This window comes from Symphalangus syndactylus, chromosome 14 (assembly GCF_028878055.3).
Source record: "Symphalangus syndactylus isolate Jambi chromosome 14, NHGRI_mSymSyn1-v2.1_pri, whole genome shotgun sequence".
Lineage (NCBI taxonomy): Eukaryota > Metazoa > Chordata > Mammalia > Primates > Hylobatidae > Symphalangus > Symphalangus syndactylus.
The window spans coordinates 68950780-68965776 of record NC_072436.2 but is presented as its reverse complement, the minus strand read 5'-3'; the positions used below and the strand labels follow the sequence as shown (position 1 = coordinate 68965776).

At 46.8% G+C, this 14997-nt stretch overlaps 1 protein-coding gene across 15 annotated transcripts in view; it reads left to right on the top strand.

The window, feature by feature from the left end:
• Positions 1-14997, top strand: part of DYSF (dysferlin) — a 232381-nt gene that overhangs the window by 29037 nt on the left and 188347 nt on the right. The window lies entirely within an intron of this gene.

The following is a 14997-nucleotide window of genomic DNA, read 5'->3' as shown; positions in this document are numbered from 1 at the left end:
CCCTAGGCAGGCGAGGAATCCCTTCTCTTGCCATTGAGCCCCTGGGCCTTGTCAACAGAGGCGGTGGGGTGGACAGGTTCAACCCAACCTGCAGATGGGTGGGTCTTGGACTGGGGCTGTGGGTGGGCTGGGAGACACAGCACATGAAACTGCTCGTGATGAGCCTTAAGCATCAGAGTGGGAGTCCGGTTGTCCTTGCTGGGCATGAGAGGTGGCACCTGCGTTAGATGCCAGCAGGAGTGGGTTCATGCTTCAAGTGCCATTTATGGAGGTCTAGGCCCAAGCATCAGGGATGAGCTTGCTGTTTTGTGACCTGCTCACAGGGGAGTCTTTGTTTGGGAACTGGGTCAGTGGCATCTGAGGCCTGGAAGCCTGGCTGTGTTGCCCTGGGGTGGGGCAGAAGGGGTTGGGGAAGGAGGAGAATTCAGGAACCCAGGGAAGGGCAATCAGGGTCTCTGGCTGCAAAACACCTGGAAAGTTTGAAATGTTAAAAACTCAGAAAAAAACCCAATTGCCACCTTCTCTCTGTGGCTGTGCTGGCCATGGGTGCATGGTGTGGGGAGGGTGGGGCACTTTCACTGGGCTCCCAAAAGTGTGGCTGCAAGGTGTGGGGCCCTGGCCTGTGGGCCAGGGCATCTTGGGCCCATCTCTTCCAGCTGTTGACCTCAGCCATCTCCACCTGCACGGGGGACAGGGATTGGAATCAGTTCAGCTACCTTCCAACGCAGACACTGTGGAAGGCAAGGCAGCCGCTAACAAGCGTGAATGGTGGACCTGCAGATCAGGGAGGGAGCAGCCCTGGACAGTGGGCAGTCCTCGAAGGCTTCCTGGAGGAGGGTCACTCAGACTGACTTGAAGGCAGGGGTAGGCTTTGAAAAGGCAAGAAGGGGAGGGTATTCCAGTGTGTGGATGTGGTGGACAGCCAGGCTCAGGCCTTACAGGTGGGACTCAGTCTCAGGACACGTGCAGCCCTGTGAGAAGTGGGCAGTGGGGAAGAATTGAGAGGGGGGTCTCCAATGCCAGGCTGAGGAGAAGAGCAGCAAAATCACACAACTGCCACAAAGCTGAGTGTTTGGCCTCGTGCTGTCTTACATGCAAGACCTTTTCCCATCAGTTAGGCACGACTATTTTAACTGTCACCGTCACAGATGGGGAAACTGAGCCTCTGAGAGATTGGGCAACTTTCTTGAAGGCTAGTGATGGCAGAGCTGTGATTGGAGGGCAGGTTTCTGGGATATGATCATAGTCACTGAGCACCATGTGCCTCTCGGAGGCTCCTGGAAGCCCCAGGATGGTGTTGGTCTCTTGTGGAGAGTTCAGTTCCCTTGGCAATGCTGGTGTTGACAGAGTTTAGAGGGGCAGAGGCAGGACAGTCTGGTTACTGCAGGCCATGCAGCAGAAGCACATGTTTCATTTTCATTATCTTATCCAGCATTTTTACAGTCTCTGTGGGGAGAGTTCCTTTTTTTTTTTTTTTTTGAGACAAAGTCTTGCTCTGTGGCCCAGGCTGGAATGCAGTGGTGCGATCTCTGCTCATTGCAACCTCCGCCTCCCAGGTTCAAGCGATTCTCCTGCCTCAGCCTCCCTACTAGCTGGGATTACAGGTGCCCATCACCACGCCTGGCTAATTTGTGTATTTTTAGTAGAGACAAGGTTCCTCCATGTTGGCCAGAGTGGTCTTGAACTCCTGACCTCAGGTGATCCTCCTGGCTCAGCCTCTCAAATTGCTGAGATTACAGGTGTGAGCCACCACGCCCGGCCAGAGATTTCCTTTAAATTTTTTTAAAAATTATTATGGGTTGATAATAGTTGTATATATCTATGGGGTGCATGTGATGTTCTGACACAGGCATAATGTATAACGATCAAGTCAGAGTAACTGGAGTATCCATCACCACAGACATTTATCATTTCTTGTGTTAGCAACATTCCAATTCTACTCTTTTAGTTGTTTTAAAATATACAATAGATTATTGTTGACTGTAGTCACCCTATTGTGCTAGGGAATACTAGATCTCATTCATTCCATCTAACTGTGTTTTTGTATCCATTAACCACCTTGCTTTATCCCCCTCTCCCTGCTACCCTCCCCTCCCTCTGGATTCTACTCTATCTCCGGAAGTTCAATTTTTAAAAAATTAGCTCTCTGTAGGAAGATTTCTAAGACCACAAAGGCAAAATGAGAGCTGTGAACATATTTTTGATCAATTCAAGGACCAGGCTAGCCCTCAGGGTAACAGTAGGTGAGGGCCACATGCAGGCTGCTCTGGCTGTGTGGAGCAGAGGTCATACGGGGAACGGGAAGCTTCGAACCTTGGGGTCCTCCCATTCGCCCCTGTGGATGCTCTCTAGCTCCTGGGGGCAGCTGGCTCCCTAAAAACCAGTGCCCCACATGAGCAGTTCACTGCAGGGCTGTGTGCCAGACATCAGGTCCTCAAAGATCAGTTTACAGGACAGCCAATTCACCAACCTCATCAACTTACCAGAAACACCTTTCTTATAACATTTAAATGTAATTTTTGATTTTTCCAAACATTTTTCTCAGTTTCAGATTTCTAGCAATTAAAACTTGTCTTAATTAAACTAGATTGAAATGTGCACATACATTCATACATACTTGAGGACTCTCAGAATATGGAAAGCAACACTGTCATGAGAGGAAATGATAGAATTTTGGCTTCGTGGCTGGGCATGGTGGCTCATACCTGTAATCCCAGCACTTTGGGAGGCCGAGGGCAGCAGATCACATGAGATCAGGAGTTTGAGACCAGCCTGGCCAAGATGGTGAAACCCCGTCACTACTCAAAATACAAAAATTAGCTGGGCGTGGTGGGGGGCAACCTGTAATCCCAGCTACTCAGGAGGCTGAGACAGGAGAATCGCTTGAACCCAGGAAGCAGAGGTTGCAGTGAGCCGAGATCACTGGCTTTGTGCCAGGAGAACATGGGATTTGTGGCCTCCTCAGCTGTTTGCAGGCAGGTGTGATGCCTCAGGGGAGAGAGCACAGGTACCTGCAAGGTAATTCTGTCACCCCCACCCCATGAGCAGATGGCAAAGTACTTCCAGCCTACACATGGATGTGAGAAAACAACCAAGGACAAGCAGCAATACAAATTCTAAGAGTGTAAAAAGAAAATCATACCAGGGAGTGACCAGAACGACCGCATGACATTTTAAATTATGAAAGAAAAGGAAAAACCTTCAGGGAATCCAGTTCAATGAGCATTTTATTTATTTATTTATTTTTGAGATGGAGTCTTGCTCTGTCACCCAGGCTGGAGTGCAGTGGTGCGATCTTGGCTCACTGCAACCTTCGCCTCCTGGGTTCAAGTGATTCTCCCATTTCGGCCTCCTAAAGTGCTGGGATTATATGCATGAGCCACTGCGCCCAGCCCTTCAATGAGCATTTTAAATTGAAGACCTCCTCACTGCCCTCCAGTCCTGCCTGTTGGGTCAGGAAGCAAACAGGGACTCAAGGGTTAGGTGGTTGTGCCTTGCAACTGTCCTCAGGCCTCTCCGGTTGGTGGGTTCCAGTGAGGGTCCCCGGAGTCATCATGCAGCCACCCCTTTTGTTTGTGAGAGTCCCGAGCGTGTCTTCTGTGAGCTCACCCGCTGTCCAACCTCGTCCTCTTCCAAGTGAGGGGATCACAGCCCTCTGCATCTGTTAACCCTCTCAGTCCCCCTCCACCTTGCCTCCCCTCCCTCTTCCCCGCCTCCACCCTCTGGCTCTCTCTGCTTCTAGATTTGCCCTCAAGCCTCCCTCATTCTTTACAGCCTCTCACTCTGTCTCTGCATCTCCTGCTTTGCTTCTTTTCCTTCCTGTGCCCGTCCTTTTATTCTTTCTCTCCTCCTTCTCTTGCCCCTCCTCGATCCTCACCATCCTCACCGCCACTGTCCTCTCTTTCCTATGGCTCCTGGGGCGTTTGGCATTTCTGGGTTTTCCCTGATGATCACTGGCAGTTTAGGGTGACCTTGTTAAACCAGACTGGTCTGCTGGCCCAGAGTGGGATCTGGGGAATCCTTTCATGTCTCGGGAAGGAAATCTCCATCTGGGAACTGTCTGGGCTGCTCAGCATGCCACTAACCCATGAGACGGGCAGCCCTAAGCCCGAGGACCCCTGAGCCAACTTCAGGGATGGAATGACTTTATCTGGCTAAAATCAGGTTTCCAATGCACACAAAAGGAAGCTCCACTCCTTAGGATGGAAGACACTCAGGCAAACCTAGCGGGCAGTCCTGGGATCTTGTTCCAGACTGCACTGGACAATTTCCTGTTTACTCGAGGCTTCTCAGAGAGAAGCTGAAGGGGAGATGATCCAGGTCCCTGACCAGGTGTTTTGACCCCTGGGATGTTCAGCCCAGAGGTTCCCAATTCAGGCCACACAACAGAATCACCTGGGTGGCTTTTACACACACTCATGCCTGGGCCTCAGCCGAGATTCTGATTTCATTGGTTTGGGACAGGGTCTGTGCATCATCACCTACTCTCCAGGTGCTGGTGTTTTTGTTGTGCAGCCTGGGCTGAGAGCCACTGATCTGTACTCTAGACCAGCGCTGTCCACTAGAACTTTCTGAGATGATGGAAATGTTGTCTCTGTGTTGACTAGTGTGCCTGAGAAATTGAATCTTAAATTGTATTTAATTTTAATGACTTAGATTTAATTAACTCCATGTGGCTAGTGGCTACTGTGTTGGACAGAGCAGCTTTAGATTTTTAGAACAGTGTTTCCACCCTGGCTGCATCTAGAAATGACCTGGGAGTTTAAAAAAAAAAAAAAAAAAAGTGTCTGAGCGCCACACTAAACTAATTAAACAAGAACCTCTGGCGTGGGCTGCAGGAGTCAGCACTTTTGGAAACCACCCAGGATGGCAGGGGGGCAGTGTGCCCCCAGGGTAGAGAATTCACTGTGTTAGAGAGATGCTGGCATTTTGTTGTTGTTGTTGTTTAGGCAGAGTCTCGCTCTGTCGCCCAGGATGGAATGCAGTGGCATGATTTCGGCTCACTGCAACCTCCGCCTCCCAGGTTCAAGCGATTCTCCTGTCTCAGCCTCCCGAGTAGCTGGGATTACAGGTGCCTGCCATCTCACCTGGCTAGTTTTTGTATTTTTAGTAGAGACGGCGTTTCACCATGTTGGTCAGGCTGGTCTTGAACTCCTGACCTCAGGTGATCCACCTGCTTTGGCTTCCCAATGTGCTGGGATTACAGGTGTGAGCCACTGTGCCTGGTCTGATGCTGGCACTTCTGAAAGGAATTGCTCTCAATTTTTCTATGGATTAGCTAAGAAAAAAATAGAAATGGCCATTCTTGTAATTGTTTATGTATGTGATTATTGGCAAAATAATCACCATCAAGTAATAATGGCTGAAACTGCACATGGTAAAATTGTTACAGGACTGAAAAACAGAGGAATCCTGTTGGTAACTGCAAACACTGACCTGGGAAACTGGACTTAGTGGAAATAATTCCACAAAAGAAAACTCAAAATGGCAGGGAGCAATATTTGATAAAACTTAATGTCAACCAAAAAAAAAAAAATTTAAAAATCTGTGAGCCAAATCTGTGTTGGGAAATTTAAACAGGGATTAATTGTCCCCAGTGAAAAGAATTTTAGTAAAATGAAAATAAAGTTGATAACAGAGAAAAAGAAAACACTTTAATTGCTCTGTATGCAAAACGTATCAACACATTAAACTGGCTTCATTTAATTTGTTCTGGAAAAATGTCTTCTCAGTGGAAATTAATTACTCAGTGGAAATTAATTACTGTAGGTGTTTTTTATATTTAAATGTTTGGTAAATATAAACATGGAAGCACAAATCTCCATGGGGTCAAAACATCCACCTGGCAAAGCACCAGGGTCAAAATGATTCTCACCTTGACTGCAGTGACTCACTAACCCCAGGCCTAACTGGACCCCAAGACAGGGGGCCCAGATGCAACAAGGAAACATACAGAACACCCTGTTAAATGAGGAGGTCTCAGATACCACAGGTGACACCTTATATTAAGGCATTAATCATCGTTTCTCTGAGATACAGACTTGAGTGGGCCCCCTGTGTTTTTCCTGGTCACTCTACCCTCCAGCCTGACCATGCCCCCAGCCTCCCTGCTTTAATCAAGCGGTACAGGAGGAAGTCTAGTCAGGAAGCACAGGATTGCCTTTAAAGAAGCTCTCTCTTAGATGTTCACAGTGGCATTTTCTTTGGAATAGTGTGATCTACTCTGTACCTTTTAGCGACCTGGTGACTCTGTAAAGTGGTCACTGAGGGGCCTCTCACCTGCATTCAGATGCCTTTCTGCCTTCACCCTTCCCCATGGTCTGAGCATCAATCATGGTGCCTGCAACTGGAGGGGACCCAGGAGACAACCTGAGAACCTTCGTGAGCCCCAATGCTCCTTCTCCTCCTTCCTCCTTCAGCTGCTCCTCCTCCCACCCCCACATTGAGCTGGATGATCTGGCCCAGTGGAACAAGCGTGGACTTTGAGAAGAGCCAGGGTCTAGCTGCAACGCTCTATGGCCTTGGACAGGTCACTACACTCCCCGAGCCTTGCTTTCTTCCATTCTTAGGGAGTATCAAATCAAGGGACCTGCCACAAGGGGGGGCTCCCTAAATGTTAGTTCTGCACTGCTGCCTTGCTCTTGTCCTCCCGTGCTTCCTTCTGCTGCCCCCACCACTCAAAGTCCCACTGACCCAGCCTTCTCCCACCAAAGGCTGCTGTCAGCCAGCTGTGGGTTGAAAAAGCACCAAATCATATGAATGCATAGGTGGCAGCCTATGGCTTCATGTTTCACTCTATTTTAGGAATCGGGGGGATGCTGCTTTATAGCTCAGACTCTGCTTAGAAAAAAGGGAAGTGTTAATGGTAGGTGTCCAGCCACTGCAATAGATTATGAGGAGATATTTTAGGAATGGTGTATCTTCCTGACATAGGGCCATCTCTGAGCCTGGCCTTGGTGTCATTGGGGCGGAGGCGAGGGTGGCCTGATGCCTCCTATGACAATGAGTTTCATTTGTTGAGGGAATGTGGAGGTTTCCAGGAAGGGGCTGAACATGCTTTTAGTTCTTTAGGGTAGCCATGCACGGGAGACGACAGAGGCGCCTGGGGAGGAGGCCTGGCCAGTTGAGGCCTGTCACCCACACCTGGAGTGTGCTGGTGGGATTGAGGGGCTCTGTACTGGGAGGAGCAGGTATTCTAATTCTCGGGCTGCCCATCAGAGCTTGCAAGGCAGGGGTGGTGGAATAAGAATGAGGGCCAGGGGCTTTGCTCAGGGACCTCACTGTCAGCAGAGTCCTATCCTGGCACTGTTTGTGACCTGGACCTCTCTGAAACTGTTTCCTCATCAGGACAATGGCAAAAGCAGTCCCTATGTTGCAAGGTTGCTGTGAAATTTAAATAATATAATGCATGTGTGTCAAATGCCTGCTCAGCGCTTGGAATACTGAAGGTGCAATATATGGGGGCTGTTGGGAGCAGGATCCATATAGATGCACTTACATAAACCACACAAACATGTGAACACTATGTGCATGGCCCGTATGGACACCCGGCTGTACCTGAGTGTACACTAGCATTGCATAATATGTGCACATGCATTATTTTTTAATTTAAAACAACCAAAAAATTTCACAAAAGTATAAAAAAACCTAAGTAACTTTTATAAGTATAAAAGTCACTTCATTCTTAAAAAGTTATAAAGGAAAAAGTACAAGCTCTCCCACCTTCTACCCATGCATTTCTTCTCTTTTCTCCAGAGGTGCCCATTGTTAACGATTTGGTGCGTATCTTTCTTTCTTTTTTGAGACAGAGTTTCGCTCTCGTTGCCCAGGCTGGAGTGCAATGGCACGATCTCAGCTCACTGCAACCTCCGCCTCCCGGGTTCAAGTGATTCTCCTGTCTCAGCTTCTGGAGTAGCTGGGATTACAGGTGCCTGCCACAACGCCCAGCTGATTTTTGTATTTGTAGTCACCATGTAGGCCAGGCTGGTCTTGAACTCCTGACCTCAGGTGATCCGCCTGCCTCGACCTCCCAAAGTGTTGGGATTACAGGCGTGAGCCACCGGGCCCGGCCTGGTGCATATCTTTCTGGACTTTTCCTGAGTTATTTACAGGCATCTGTTTATATACATACATACTCGTTTACTTATACAAAAATGGAATTTTGCTATACGTATTGGTCTGCACTTTGCTTTTATCACTTCATCATTGACTCTTTCCCAGGTCAGTACGTCACATTTTTAAATGGTTATGTGGTATTCCGTGGTATGTGTGCATGGTAATTTACCCCACTGTACTCTCATTGACTGATATTTAGTTTCTTCCCAATGTCTTGCTCTCAAATGATTATCCAGTGAACATCTTTATCCAAATATTTTTATGTTCTTATGCCATTTTTTTCTTTAAGATAGGTCGTTAGAAGTGGGATTACTAGATCAAAGGGTATAAGCAAATAACATTTTTGTAGATTCTGCCAAATTGCTTTTCAAAAATGTTGTCCCAATTAATGTCCACCAACAATGCAATAAAGTGGCTGCCAATTTATTTTTGCTAGTATGAGGGACCAAAAAAGTTGTAATTTGTGTTTCCTTGGCTATTTGTAAAGTTCAGCATCTTTTCTGTGCCGATTGCCCATTTCTATTTCTTCTTTTGTGATTGCCAATCATTGTATTTTGGGTTGCTCATCTTTTTCTTTTTAATTCATAATGATTACATATATTTGGAATATTATTAGGAATACGAACCCTCACTCTGTTCTATCTGTATAAAACTTTTTTCTCTCTGCTTCTCACCTGTCAGTTGCACACTCATATGGCAACAGGCATTTACCCAGAGGTGCATGTGTGCACACAGACCTTTATTTGTTTGTTTTAAAATTTTAAGTTCAGGGTACAAGTGCAGGTTTGTTATATAGGTAAACTTGTGTCGTGGGAGTTTGTTGTACAGATTATTTCATCACTCAGGTATTAAGCCTAGTACCCATTAGTTATTTTTACTGATCTTCTCCCTCCTCCCACCCTCCACCCTCTGAAAGATCCCAGTATGTGCCCTTCTCCTCTATGTGCCCATGTGTTCTCATCATTTAGGTCCCACTTATAAGTGAGAACATTTGGTATTTGGTTTTCTGTTCCTGGGTTAGTTTGCTAAGGATACTGGCCTCCAGCTCTATCCATGTCCCTGCAAAGGACATGATCTCATTCTTTTTATGGCTGCATAGTATTCCAGAGTGTATATGTACCACATTTTCTTTATCCAGTCTATGATTGATGGGCATTTAGGTTGATTTTATGTCTTTACTATTGTGAATAGTGCTGCAATGAACATACATAGCACACAGACCTTTACAAAGGCAGAGCGGCAGTTTGCTGTGTTAGAAGTTGGGAAAAGGCATAGGCTAGGCCTCTGGTTTTAGCAAGCTGGTTTGCCAGCCCCCGGTTCTGACATGCTTGGGAGGCTGTTTTGGGCAGGAGTATTTACTCTTCACTGCCCCATTGTTTTCAGCGGGCCCGAAAGCATTGACCATATCCTATCTTCAAGGATTTTTATGACTATATTTTGCCCTGGATTCTATCCAGGACATCCCTGGGTTTCAGAATCATTTTTCTTTTGTCTTTCTCTAGACTGAAGTGGAAAACTATTTAGAGTTACCTTTGGGCAGGCCCTGGGGAATCAGATACTGGCAGGAAGGCTGCCAGAGGCCAAGGGAATCAGAGGCTGTGGAATGTCCTGCTGTCCCCCGTTTCCTGCCCCTCACTGCCTGGCACGCATAGCGGAGAGCTGGAGGGGCTCAGAGGACAGGTGTTTCCTCCCGTGAATGGCATGTGTCTCCTTCCAGGACAGGGCTCTCTCACTTTCCTGTCACCTGGCTCATTGACGCTAACCAGGGGAAGATGCAGTGAGTCAGTGATGAGTTAGTTGTAATACGTATATAGTTTTAATTGGCATGTCCTTTTCTTAGTTTCAAAGAAAGAATGAGAAATGGATACACGGTAACCCTTCTGGAACATTTTTTTTAAATTCAAATTTAAAGTTGCAAAAATAGTACAAAGAATATCCATATGTTCTTTACTCAGATACGCTTATTCACATTTTACTCTATTAGTTTTATTATATATTTTTTATTATATTTATTATTATTATCTCCCTTCCTCCCTGTCTCTCTCTCTTTTCTGTCTTCTCTCCCTTCTTGTTTCTCCGTCTTTCTCTTACTCCCATTTGAAGGTAAGTTATATTCATCATGGTCTTTGACTCCTAAATATTTCCGTGTGTATTTCTTAAGAATAGGGACATAGTTATCAACTTCAGTAAATTTAACATGATGCCATACTTTTTTGTTTGTTTGTTTGTTTTTGAGGCAGGGCCTCACTCTGTTGCCCAGGCTGGAGTGCAGTGCCTTGAACAAGGCTCACGGTACCCTTGACTTCTTGGGCTTAATCCATCCTCCTACCTCAGCCTTCCGAGTAGCTGGGACCACAGGCACAAGTCACCTCGCCTGGCTAATTTAAAATTTTTTTTTTTTGTAGAGACAGAGTCTCACTATGTTGTCCAGGCTGGTCTTAAACTCCTAGGATCAAGGGATCCTCCTGCCTCAGCCTCCTAAAGTAATTCCTTTTTAATTCAGTCCCTGGTGGGATTACAGGCGTGAGTTACAGCACCTGGCTGATGCCATACTTTTATCTAATATATTGTTTATATTTCAGTCATGTTAATGGATGAAATAATGTTTTTCATAGCAATTTCCCTTTCGCTCTCTCCCAGTGCGGGATCCAGTCTGTGGTCCGTATTGAATTTATTGTGTTTCCACAGCCTCTTTTAATCTGGAACGTTTCCATAGTCTTTGTCTTTTATGACAATTCACATTTTTGAATAATATAGTATCCCTTTTTTCTAATAGAATGTTCCTCATTTGGGGTGTCAACCTAAATAATGAACAGAGAGAGACTCTCTAAAGAAAAAAGATATTTATGAGGGAATAGAGCCAGCCATGGGAATATGCATGCCATAGTAAACCATGTGAGTATTTAAGGAGGTAAAGAAACACAAAGATTTTCAGCTGGGTGCACTGGCTCACGCCTGTAATCCCAGCACTTTGGGAAGCCAAGGCGAGTGGATCATTTGAGGTCAGGAGTTCGAGACCAGCCTGGCTAACATGGTGAAACCCCGTCACTACTCAAAATACAAAAGTTAGCCAGGCATGGTGGCGTGCGCCTGTAATCCCAGCTACCTGGGAGGCTGAGGCAGGAGAATTGCTTGAACCCGGGAGGTGGAGGTTGCAGTGAGCTGAGATCGTGCCACTGCACTACAGCCTGGGTGACAGAATGAGACTCTGTCTTGGAAAAAAAAAAAAAAAAAAAAAAAGAGAAACACAAAAGTTTTTAGAGGAAAACAATGAGGATTACATAATTATTTTGAAATATTATCCTTGGCTATAAAAATCAATTACAAGGGTGATTCCGGTCTGAGGTTGGACAGGTAATTAGTGGGCAGATGTTCTTGCCGAAATGCTTTTTGTGTAAGGCTGTTATGGCCTTTGTGCAAAATTGTGTTTTTGCAGTCTTTTGTGAGGGTTTTTGTTATCAGGCATACAAGCATGAGAACCCTCTCTTCATGGCCTTCCTTAGCTCTTTTTGTCAGGGTTTTCTTAACATTAGTGACTCCATTTTGATTCTGACAACTTTCGTCGCAGTTTGTTTGATGTTTTCTCATGCTTAGATTCCAGCTTGGATTAGGTTACTCATCCCTGGACAGAACACTGTCTAAGTGATGCTGTGTCTATCTCCGCATCTGGAGGCACGTGATGTTCCTTACTGGGGAACGTTAATTTCAATCACCTGGTCAAGGCGTTGTCTGATTTTTCCACCGCATATTTAATATTCTTTTCTCCCCCCTGAAGTTCGTTAAGATATACTTTAAGATGGTGCAAATATCCTGCTTCTCAAGAAAATATCCCCCTAAATTTAGCATCCATGGATGATCCTTGCATGATCCAATCCTTACCATGATGGGTATGAGCTGATTTTCATCTCCAGCACTCCTTCCACAGGTACCAGGCTGGGCTGTGTGAGGCTCTTGTGGTCACAGTGGTGCTGGCATAACGCATTGATCCCTACCTGTGCCTAGCACTGTGCCTTGGTGACTCATGCCTTGAGCCTCACCCCTTGGCCCAAGGCCATTCTCTCAGAGTTGAAAGACCTCTGGGTCATTAGGTTGGGTGTCTCATCTCTTCCATCCTTGATAGACAGTGTTGGAGTGAGACAGACACCCATTCTGGGGCTGGATTATTCATTAGAAAGTCCTTCCTTCTATTGGCTACAGTTTTTCTCCCTGATATTTTGAGGATCTTATTTCTTTACCCTCAGGAATGACCGAAAAGAAATCTAATCCTCTTGCACATGACAGCACTTCAAGTCATGGTCTAATGTGGTCCTGACAGTCACTGGGTGGGATGGGAATGTGCAGAGAAGCACAGGAACATGGTGAGTGGGGAGGGGAAGAAGGGAACTGACCCCCAGCAAGTCCTGTCTAGGTTCCAGGCACATGTGGGGGGCGATAGGTGCATTAACTGAAATTTTACCAGAACCCTCTGAAAAGAATGCATTATTTCCTCCAAGCTCCAACAGTGCAGGGCGGGTTGTCCATTTTATTCTCATCAGTATCCTCAGTACCTACAACAGTACCTGACCCATGAGTGGTGCTCACTACATATTTGTTGAATGAATGAATGAATGACTTTTACAGATGAGGAAACAGTTTCAGAAAGTTTATGTCATGTGTGCCCAGCCACGCAGCTGGTCGGATTGCAGGGCTAGGTTTCTGGCATGGTAGGATGACTTGAGGGCTCTTACTGTTAATCACTGAATGATTAATACTTTTGGAAGATAGTTGAGAGAAAGAACATTTTCAAAGTGTTGCTGCAGGTTGAAAGGTACAGTTTGAAAACGCTGGGTTGGTGAGTGTGACATCCTAGGGTCAACCACCTGGGCTGTTCCATGAACCCAATAGAACAGGAGCTATGTGGCCTGCCAGCCTTTCTGGATCACTTTCCTTTGGGGCATTTGGGGGAAGGTAGCTTGTCTCCTGTCCACTTCTTTTTCAGTCTGAGCCGTACCCACTCCTCCCATCTTCCTGCTGCTAACATGGCTCTCAGCACCAGGGGCTGTGGTCCTCTGGGCTGCCCCAGCCCTGGTTGCTGCACACCCACATTCTTCAGCTTAAACTGCCACTGGCATAGGGGAAGGCCCAGAGTCACTGGGGCAGGGGCTCTGCTACCCTCTGCAGGTGTGGAAGCAGGGCCCTAAAAGAGGGAGGAGAGGTGGAAGAGAAGGGTTCACTGTGGGTGCGGAGACATGGAGACCACTCTCATTGGTGGCTCTCTTCTGGGTCCTCAGGTGTCCCGCCACAGGGTTGCCTCTCTCTGACCCACTTGTTTCTCTGGGGTCTCTGCCAGTTACCGTGATGCAGTGCTGCACCCACAGTGCACCCTTCTCTTCCACCTCCCCTCCCTCTTTTAGGGCCCTGCCTTCAAGGCCACCTCCTGAAAACTCCAAATGCCATCCCTGCACAGCGTAGACTATTAGACCTCCCAACCTCCTCTTCATATGATACTTTAACCCATCTGAAAAATACAATTAATTAGCTTTTAAAAGCTTTTTAAAATGGCCACTCAAGGCTGGGCATGGTGGCTTATGCCTGTAATCCCAGCAGTTTGGGAGGCCAAGGTGGGTGGACCCCTTGAGCTCAGGAGTTTGAGACCAGTCTGGGTAGCAGAGTGGGAGGCCACGCTGTGCAGGGCCACACAGGGAAGCACTGGGGTCAGTGCCAGAATCAGTGCAGGGGTCGATCAGGAGGCAGAGGGAGTGAGGGGAACACGGGGACAAGAGCCTTTATTGTGGTTTCCAAGGGAAGGAATGGGCGAGGCAGGGTAAGACCTGGGGACTGGCGAGTCTGAATAATTTCTGTGGGCTCTGGGCACACTTACATGTAGACATATAGCTGTCTATGTACAGACATAGACAGCAGGGGCTGTCCTGAGTTGCTGGAACCTGGCCCTACAGTGCTTAGGACAGGGGAATGTGGGCTCTGAGTGTGACAGGCCGTGGAGGAGGTGTGGGGTATGGGCTCAGAGTGGCTGGTTTGCATATGCAAGGCCTGCTGGCAAGTGGGGAGTCCTTTATCATCTCCAGGAATTGTGGGAAGACAGTGCCTCCAAGGTCAACAAGGCTCCAGATGTCAAAGCATCAGAAATACAAAAAATATAGCTTGGCATAAGATTAAAAAAAATATGGGCCAGGTCAAGTATATAGACTGGGCTCCCCTTCCCATGGATTAAGCAAACCAATGACCTTTCTGTTTCTTTCATGATGCACTCATGGGCCTCTAAGGTGGCACAGGAGGCTCACTGTAGGGTTCAAAGCAAAGCCTTTGGAGTCAGGCTCTGTCAGCCTTTTTATTTGTGTGAAATCAGGTAAGTCAAACACCTTCCCAAGTCCCAGTTTCCTTGTCTGTGAGGTGGACTGAACTAACAACAGTACCTACCCCACAGGACTAGTGTCCGTTTAAAGGAGGTAGTGTATCTAATATGTACCTAGTTAATGTAACTGCCCTACGGATTCATCGTGCTGGCTGCCAAGATAGAGCTGATTTATCAAGACAGGGGAATTGCAACAGAAAAAGAGTTTAATACATACAGAGCTGGCTAAATGGGAGACTGGAGTGTTATTCTTACTCAAATCCGCCTCCTTGAAAATTCAGAGGCTAGAGTTTTTTAAAGATTGTTTGGTGGTGGTATGGTTTGGCTGTGTCCTCACCCAAATCTCATCTTGAGCTGTAGTTCTCATAATCCCCATGTGTTGTGGGAGGGACCCAGTGGTAGGTAATTGAATCATGGGGACAGTTATCTCCACCCGGTTCTCATGAGCTGAGGTTTTATAAAGTGGTTCCCCCACTTCACTCTGCACTTCTTGCTGCTGCCATGTAAAGAAGGACATGTTTGCTTCCCCT